Source organism: Syngnathus scovelli, unplaced genomic scaffold (assembly GCF_024217435.2).
Source record: "Syngnathus scovelli strain Florida unplaced genomic scaffold, RoL_Ssco_1.2 HiC_scaffold_84, whole genome shotgun sequence".
Lineage (NCBI taxonomy): Eukaryota > Metazoa > Chordata > Actinopteri > Syngnathiformes > Syngnathidae > Syngnathus > Syngnathus scovelli.
Window position 1 is genome coordinate 15,001 of NW_026061668.1, and position 9,484 is coordinate 24,484.

The following is a 9,484-nucleotide window of genomic DNA, read 5'->3' on the forward strand; positions in this document are numbered from 1 at the left end:
GTTTTTCAGAGATGTGGCACTTAGAAAGTTTTTCAGAGATGTGGCACTTAGAAAGTTTTTCAGAGATGTGGCACTTTGAACATTTTTGAGAGATGTGGCACTTTGAAAATTTTTGAGAAATGTGGCACTTTGAAAATTTTTGAGAAATGTGGCACTTTGAAAATTTTTGAGAAATGTGGCACTTAGAAAATTTTCTCTCTCTCTCTGGAAGTGCCGTGCCTTCTTCAGTTCTGCTATCCGAGCAGGGGACGCTTGCTGGCGGCCGTTACCAGCGCTCGGACCAGGCCCAATTGATTTGCATGGAAAACAATTGCGTCCCCCATGCTCGTTCTGACTATATTTTGCGAAAGGGGGGTAAAGTGATGAGTACACTAAGTGGGGGGACCAACCCATGTACTCTAGAAAAAGTACATGGGTTGACAAAAGACCAGTTCGTACTGCACCCCTGGTACCCAAACCCCTGGTACCTTTAGGCACTTAGAAAAATTTCGCCCAAATTTGGAGGTCGCTCCAGGGGAAGAGGCCGAATTTTCGCCTATTACGGCCGACCGCGGGAACCAGCCGAGGCGGACGCTTTTCGGCGCAAGAGCCGTTGGCACTTAGAAAATATTCGCTAAACTTCAAAGGACCTCCAGGGGAAGAGGCCGAATTGTCACTTTTTCTGGCCGACATCGGGAACCAGCCGAGTCGGACTCTTTACGGCGGAGCAGCCGTTGGCACTTAGAAAATATTCGCCAAACTCGGCCGGACTTCCAGGGGAAGAGGCCGAATTGTCACTTGTTCTGCCCGACATCGGGAACCAGCCGAGTCGGACACTTTAAGGCGGAGCAGCCGTTGGCACTTAGAAAATATTCGCCAAACTTGAACGGACCTCCAGGGGAAGAGGCCGAATTTTCACCTGTTCTGGCCGACATCGGGAACCAGCCGAGTCGGACGCTTTTCGGCGCAAGAGCCGTTGGAACTTAGAAAATATTCGCTAAACTTCAAAGGACCTCCAGGGGAAGAGGCCGAATTGTCACTTGTTCTGGCCGACATCGGGAACCAGCCGAGTCGGACTCTTTACGGCGGAGCAGCCGTTGGCACTTAGAAAATATTCGCCAAACTCGGCCGGACTTCCAGGGGAAGAGGCCGAATTGTCACTTGTTCTGCCCGACATCGGGAACCAGCCGAGTCGGACACTTTAAGGCGGAGCAGCCGTTGGCACTTAGAAAATATTCGCCAAACTTGAACGGACCTCCAGGGGAAGAGGCCGAATTTTCACCTGTTCTGGCCGACATCGGGAACCAGCCGAGTCGGACGCTTTAAGGCGGAGCAGCCGTTGGCACTTAGAAAATATTCGCCAAACTTGAACGGACCTCCAGGGGAAGAGGCCGAATTTTCACCTGTTCTGGCCGACATCGGGAACCAGCCGAGTCGGACGCTTTAAGGCGGAGCAGCCGTTGGCACTTAGAAAATATTCGTTAAACTTGAAAGGACCTCCAGGGGAAGAGGCCGAATTGTCACTTGTTCTGGCCGACATCGGGAACCAGCCGAGTCGGACGCTTTAAGGCGGAGCAGCCGTCGGCACTTAGAAAATATTCGTTAAACTTGAAAAGACCTCCAGGGGAAGAGGCCGAATTGTCACTTGTTCTGGCCGACATCGGGAACCAGACGAGTCGGGCCCTTTAAGGCTGAGCAGCCCTTGGCACTTAGGAAATATTTGCCTTAACTCGGCCGGACTTCCAGGGGAAGAGGCCGGATTTTCACTTGTTCTGGCCAACATCGGGAACCAGCCGAGTCGGACACTTAAAGGCTGAGCAGCCGTTGGCACTTAGGAAATATTTGCCTTAACTCGGCCGGACTTCCAGGGGAAGAGGCCGGATTTTCACTTGTTCTGGCCGACATCGGGAACCAGCCGAGTCGGACACTTTAAGGCTGAGCAGCCGTTGGCACTTAGGAAATATTTGCCTTAACTCGGCCGGACTTCCAGGGGAAGAGGCCGATTTTTCACTTGTTCTGGCCGACCGGGGGAACCAGCCGAGTCGGACACTTTACGGCGGAGCAGCCGTTGGCACTTAGGAAATATTCGCCAAAATGTTCCGGACCTCCAGGGGAAGAGGCCAAATTTTCACTTGTTCTGGCCGACCGGGTGAACCGGCCGAGGCGGACACTTTACGGCGGAGCAGCCGTTGGCACTTAGGAAATATTCGCCAAAATGTTCCGGACCTCCAGGGGAAGAGGCCAAATTTTCACTTGTTCTGGCCGACCGGGTGAACCGGCCGAGGCGGACACTTTACGGCGGAGCAGCCGTTGGCACTTAGGAAATATTCGCCAAAATGTTCCGGACCTCCAGGGGAAGAGGCCGAATTTTCACTTGTTCTGGCCGACCGGGGGAACCAGCCGAGGCGGACACTTTACGGCGGAGCAGCCGTTGGCACTTAGGAAATATTCGCCAAAATGTTCCGGACCTCCAGGGGAAGAGGCCGAATTTTCGCTCGTTCGGGCCGACCGGGAGAACCAGCCGAGGCGGACACTTTACGGCGGTTGAGCCGTTGGCACTTAGAAATTATTCAGACTTCCATCAAACACACATCGGCCTTTTGCCGTCACTGCCCGGGATGGGCACCGTGGTAGCTCGGACAGTTCGCGTGACAGCTTCCGCTGGCACTTAGACAATTTTTAAAATGAAAATAAACAGTTCTGCACATACGTGCCGACTATATTTTGCGAAATGGGGGTAAAGTGATGAGTACACTAAGTGGGGGGACCAAGTACATAAAGCCCACCCCTGGTACCTCAGAGAGGCCGAATTGACACATTTTGTGTCCGACCGCGGGAACCAGCCGAGGCGGACGCTTTTCGGCGCAAGAGCCGTTGGCACTTAGAAAATATTCGTTAATCTTGAACGGACCTCCAGGGGAAGAGGCCGAATTTTCACTTGTTCTGGCCGACATCGGGAACCAGCCGAGGCGGACGCTTTTCGGCGCAAGAGCCGTTGGCACTTAGAAAATATTCGTTAATCGTGAACGGACCTCCAGGGGAAGAGGCCGAATTTTCACTTGTTCTGGCCGACATCGGGAACCAGCCGAGGCGGACGCTTTTCGGCGCAAGAGCCGTTGGCACTTAGAAAATATTCGTTAATCTTGAACGGACCTCCAGGGGAAGAGGCCGAATTTTCACTTGTTCTGGCCGACATCGGGAACCAGCCGAAGCGGACGCTTTACGGCGGAGCAGCCGTTGGCACTTAGAAAATATTCGTTAATCTTGAACGGACCTCCAGGGGAAGAGGCCGAATTTTCACTTGTTCTGGCCGACATCGGGAACCAGCCGAGTCGGACGCTTTTCGGCGCAAGAGCCGTTGGCACTTAGAAAATATTCGTTAATCTTGAACGGACCTCCAGGGGAAGAGGCCGAATTTTCACTTGTTCTGGCCGACATCGGGAACCAGCCGAGTCGGACTCTTTACGGCGGAACAGCCGTTGGCACTTAGGAAATATTCGCCGAACTCGGCCGGACTTCCAGGGGAAGAGGCCGAATTTTCACTTGTTCTGGCCGACATCGGGAACCAGCCGAGTCGGACTCTTTACGGCGGAGCAGCCGTTGGCACTTAGGAAATATTTGCCAAAATGTTCCGGACCTCCAGGGGAAGAGGCCGAATATTCACTTGTTCTGGCCGACATCGGGAACCAGCCGAGTCGGACACTTTACGGCGGAGCAGCCGTTGGCACTTAGGAAATATTCGCCAAACTTGGCCGGACTTCCAGGGGAAGAGGCCGAATGTCCACTTGTTCTGGCCGACATCGGGAACCAGCCGAGTCGGACGCTTTACGGCGGAGCAGCCGTTGGCACTTAGGAAATATTTGCCTTAACTCGGCCGGACTTCCAGGGGAAGAGGCCGAATTTTCACTTGTTCTGGCCGATATCGGGAACCAGCCGAGTCGGACTCTTTACGGCGGAACAGCCGTTGGCACTTAGGAAATATTCGCCTTAAGTCGGCCGGACTTCCAGGGGAAGAGGCCGATTTTTCACTTGTTCTGGCCGACCGGGGGAACCAGCCGAGTCGGACACTTTACGGCGGAGCAGCCGTTGGCACTTAGGAAATATTCGCCAAAATGTTCCGGACCTCCAGGGGAAGAGGCCAAATTTTCACTTGTTCTGGCCGACCGGGTGAACCGGCCGAGGCGGACACTTTACGGCGGAGCAGCCGTTGGCACTTAGGAAATATTCGCCAAAATGTTCCGGACCTCCAGGGGAAGAGGCCGAATTTTCACTTGTTCTGGCCGACCGGGGGAACCAGCCGAGGCGGACACTTTACGGCGGAGCAGCCGTTGGCACTTAGGAAATATTCGCCAAAATGTTCCGGACCTCCAGGGAAAGAGGCCGAATTTTCACTCGTTCTGGCCGACCGGGGGAACCGGCCGAGGCGGACACTTTACGGCGGTTGAGCCGTTGGCACTTAGAAATTATTCAGACTTCCATAAACACACATCGGCCTTTTGCCGTCACTGCCCGGGATGGGCACCGTGGTAGCTCGGACAGTTCGTTTGACAGCTTCCGCTGGCACTTAGACAATTTTTAAAATGAAAATAAACAGTTCTGCACATACGTGCCGACTATATTTTGCGAAAGGGGGGTAAAGTGATGAGTACACTAAGTGGGGGGACCAAGTACATAAAGCCTACCCCTGGTACCTCAGAGAGGCCGAATTGACACATTTTGTGTCCGACCGCGGGAACCAGCCGAGGCGGACGCTTTTCGGCGCAAGAGCCGTTGGCACTTAGAAAATATTCGCTAAACTTCAAAGGACCTCCAGGGGAAGAGGCCGAATTGTCACTTTTTCTGGCCGACATCGGGAACCAGCCGAGTCGGACACCTTACGGCGGAAGAGCCGATGGCACTTAGAAAATATTCGTTAAACTTCAACTGACCTCCAGGGGAAGAGGCCGATTTTTCACTTGTTCTGGCCGACATCGGGAACCAGCCGAGTCGGACGCTTTTCGGCGCAAGAGCCGTTGGCACTTAGAAAATATTCGTTAATCTTGAACGGACCTCCAGGGGAAGAGGCCGAATTTCCACTTATTCTGGCCGACATCGGGAACCAGCCGAGTCGGACGCTTTACGGCGGAGCAGCCGTTGGCACTTAGAAAATATTCGTTAATCTTGAACGGACCTCCAGGGGAAGAGGCCGAATTTTCACTTGTTCTGGCCGACATCGGGAACCAGCCGAGTCGGACGCTTTACGGCGGAGCAGCCGTTGGCACTTTGAAAATATTCGTTAAACTTCAACTGACCTCCAGGGGAAGAGGCCGAATTTCCACTTGTTCTGGCCGACATCGGGAACCAGCCGAGTCGGACGCTTTACGGCGGAAGAGCCGATGGCACTTAGAAAATATTCGTTAAACTTGACAGGACCTCCAGGGGAAGAGGCCGAATTTTCGCTCGTTCAGGCCGACCGGAGGAACCGGCCGAGTCGGACACCTTACGGCGGAAGAGCCGATGGCACTTAGAAAATATTCGCCAAAATGTTCCGGACCTCCAGGGGAAGAGGCCGAATTTTCACTTGTTCAGGCCGACCGGAGGAACCGGCCGAGTCGGACACCTTACGGCGGAAGAGCCGATGGCACTTAGAAAATATTCGTTAAACTTGACAGGACCTCCAGGGGAAGAGGCCGAATTTTCGCTCGTTCGGGCCGACCGGAGGAACCGGCCGAGTCGGACACCTTACGGCGGAAGAGCCGATGGCACTTAGAAAATATTCGCCAAAATGTTCCGGACCTCCAGGGGAAGAGGCCGAATTTTCGCTCGTTCGGGCCGACCGGAGGAACCAGCCGGGTCGGACACGTTACGGCGCAACAGCCGTTGGCACTTTGAAAATATTCGCCAAAATGTTCCGGACCTCCAGGGGAAGAGGCCGTATTTTCGCTCGTTCGGGCCGACCGGAGGAACCGGCCGGGTCGGACACGTTACGGCGCAACAGCCGTTAGCACTTAGAAATTATTCGTTAAACTTGAACGGACCTCCAGGGTTAAGAGGCCGAATTTTCGCTCGTTCGGGCCGACCGGAGGAACCAGCCGGGTCGGACACTTTACGGCCCAACAGCCGTTGGCACTTTGAAAATATTCGCCAAAGTCGTCCGGACCTCCAGGGGAAGAGGCCGAATTTTCGCTCGTTCGGGCCGACCGGAGGAACCAGCCGGGTCGGACACTTTACGGCGGAACGGCCGTTGGCACTTTGAAAATATTCGCCAAAATGTTCCGGACCTCCAGGGGAAGAGGCCGAATTTTCGCTCGTTCGGGCCGACCGGAGGAACCGGCCGGGTCGGACACGTTACGGCGCAACAGCCGTTGGCACTTTGAAAATATTCGCCAAAATGTTCCGGACCTCCAGGGGAAGAGGCCGAATTTTCGCTCGTTCGGGCCGACCGGAGGAACCAGCCGGGTCGGACACTTTACGGCCCAACAGCCGTTGGCACTTTGAAAATATTCGCCAAAGTCGTCCGGACCTCCAGGGGAAGAGGCCGAATTTTCGCTCGTTCAGGCCGACCGGAGGAACCAGCCGGGTCGGACACGTTACGGCGCAACAGCCGTTCGCACTTAGAAAATATTCGCCAAAGTCGTCCGGACCTCCAGGGGAAGAGGCCGAATTTTCGCTCGTTCGGGCCGACCGGAGGAACCAGCCGGGTCGGACACGTTACGGCGGAACAGCCGTTGGCACTTTGAAAATATTCGCCAAAATGTTCCGGACCTCCAGGGGAAGAGGCCGAATTTTCGCTCGTTCGGGCCGACCGGGAGAACCAGCCGAGGCGGACACTTTACGGCGGTTGAGCCGTTGGCACTTAGAAATTATTCAGACTTCCATCAAACACACATCGGCCTTTTGCCGTCACTGCCCGGGATGGGCACCGTGGTAGCTCGGACAGTTCGTGTGACAGCTTCCGCTGGCACTTAGAAAATTTTTAAAATGAAAATAAACAGTTCTGCACATACGTGCCGACTATATTTTGCGAAAGGGGGGTAAAGTGATGAGTACACTAACTGGGGGGACCAAGTACATAAAGCCTACCCCTGGTACCTCAGAGAGGCCGAATTTTCGAATTCTGAGGCCGAGCTGGGGAACCAGACGAGGCGGACACTTTTCCGAGCGAGAGCCGATGGCACTTAGAAAATTTTCGGCTAAGTCGGCAGGACTTCCAGAGCGAGAGGCCGAATATTCGTCATCTGTGGCCGACCGGGGAACCAGCGAAGGCGGATAGGCGGTCACGGAGGTCCCGCCGGCTGGTCCGCGGGCCAATTTGGGTCCCGTAATTTAGCGGTCGCGGTCCGGAATCCACGCCGAGCGGGGAACCAGCGGAGGCGGATAGGCGGTCACGGAGGTCCCGCCGGCTGGTCCGCGGGCCAATTGGGGTCCCGTAAGTTAGCGGTCGCGGCCCGGAATTCGCGCCGGCCGGGGAACCAGCGCAGGCGGATAGGCGGTCACGGAGGTCCCGCCGGCTGGTCCGCGGGCCAATCGGGGTCCCGTAAGTTAGCGGTCGCGGCCCGGAATTCGCGCCGGCCGGGGAACCAGCGCAGGCGGATAGGCGGTCACGGAGGTCCCGCCGGCTGGTCCGCGGGCCAATCGGGGTCCCGTAAGTTAGCGGTCGCGGCCCGGAATTCGCGCCGGCCGGGGAACCAGCGCAGGCGGATAGGCGGTCACGGAGGTCCCGCCGGCTGGTCCGCGGGCCAATCGGGGTCCCGTAAGTTAGCGGTCGCGGCCCGGAATTCGCGCCGGCCGGGGAACCAGCGCAGGCGGATAGGCGGTCACGGAGGTCCCGCCGGCTGGTCCGCGGGCCAATCGGGGTCCCGTAAGTTAGCGGTCGCGGCCCGGAATTCGCGCCGGCCGGGGAACCAGCGCAGGCGGATAGGCGGTCACGGAGGTCCCGCCGGCTGGTCCGCGGGCCAATCGGGGTCCCGTAAGTTAGCGGTCGCGGCCCGGAATTCGCGCCGGCCGGGGAACCAGCGCAGGCGGATAGGCGGTCACGGAGGTCCCGCCGGCTGGTCCGCGGGCCAATCGGGGTCCCGTAAGTTAGCGGTCGCGGCCCGGAATCCGCGCCGGCCCGCAGCCACCGCCAGGCGGATAGGCTGTCACGGAGGTCCCGCCGGCCGGTCCGCGGGGGGAACTGCGCCCTCTGGCGGACACGCCATTGTAAATGAATGGGGTTTGGCACTTAGTGCATTTTTCGCCGAAGCCGACGAGCGCTCCGGGCGAGGAGGCCGGATTCTCGCCATCCGTGGCCGGCCGGGGAACCGGCCAAGGCGGATAGGCGGTCACGGGGGTCCCGCCGGCTGGTCCGCGGGCCAATTGGGGTCCCGTAAGTTAGCGGTCGCGGCCCGGAATCCGCGCCGGCCAGCAGCCACCGGGAGGCGGATAGGCTGTCACGGAGGTCCCGCCGGCTGGTCCGCGGGCCATTTAGGGTCCCGCGAGTGAGCGGTCGCGGTCCGGAATCCAGGCCGGCCAGGAGGCACCGCCAGGCGGATAGGCGGTCACGGAGGTCCCGCCAGCTGGTCCGCGGGCCATTTATGGTCCCGTAAGTTAGCGGTCGCGGCCCGGAATGCACGCCGGCCAGGAGGCACCGCCAGGCGGGTAGGCTGTCACGGAGGTCCCGCCGGCCGGTCCGCGGGCCAATTACCTCCAGCCGAGCGGATATGAACTTTATTAGCACCTTCTACGAGATGGCGGAGCCTTATTCGACAACCAGCACCTCGGCTTAGCATTTTCCACGGCCCGCTGATCTTCCAGAAGACGTCCAGCCGGTTTCCTCCTCACATTTTAAGCCGGCCGAGGCTTCCGGCACCCCGGCTAAGCTTTCTCCACGGCCCGCTGAGCTTCCAGGGGACCTCCGGCCGGTTCTCCCGGTGCCTCGCGCCTCGCTTTGTGAGCCGGCCGAGGCTTCCAGCACCTCGGCTGAGCGTTTCCCACGGCCCGCTGAGCTTCCAGGGGACCTCCAGCCGGTTCTCCCGGTGCCTCGCGCCTCGCTTTGTGAGCCGGCCGAGGCTTCCAGCACCTCGGCTGAGCGTTTCCCACGGCCCGCTGAGCTTCCAGGGTACCTCCAGCCGGTTCTCCCGGTGCCTCGCGCCTCGCTTTGAGAGCCGGCCGAGGCTTCCAGCACCTCGGCTGAGCGTTTTCGGCGGCCCGTTGCTCTCCCGGAGGTCGCAACGGGGAGTTACCTCCCTCTCGCGGACACGGCGAGTAAATACACCGCCTCTCGCACTTGGCGCACACTCACTCGCATTGCTACGCCTCCCGTGGCACTTTAAGCGGCCGAACGGCGGGAGTAACTACGACTCTCTTAAGGTAGGCTCACTTGACTATTTATTCATGTATTTATTTATTTTTGACGGTTCGCGGAGGCGATGACGCTCCGCGCGGGTAAACGGCGGGAGTAACTGTGACTCTCTTAAGGTAGGCTCACTTGACATCTATTTATTTATGTATTTATTTATTTTTGACGGTTCGCGGAGGCGATGAC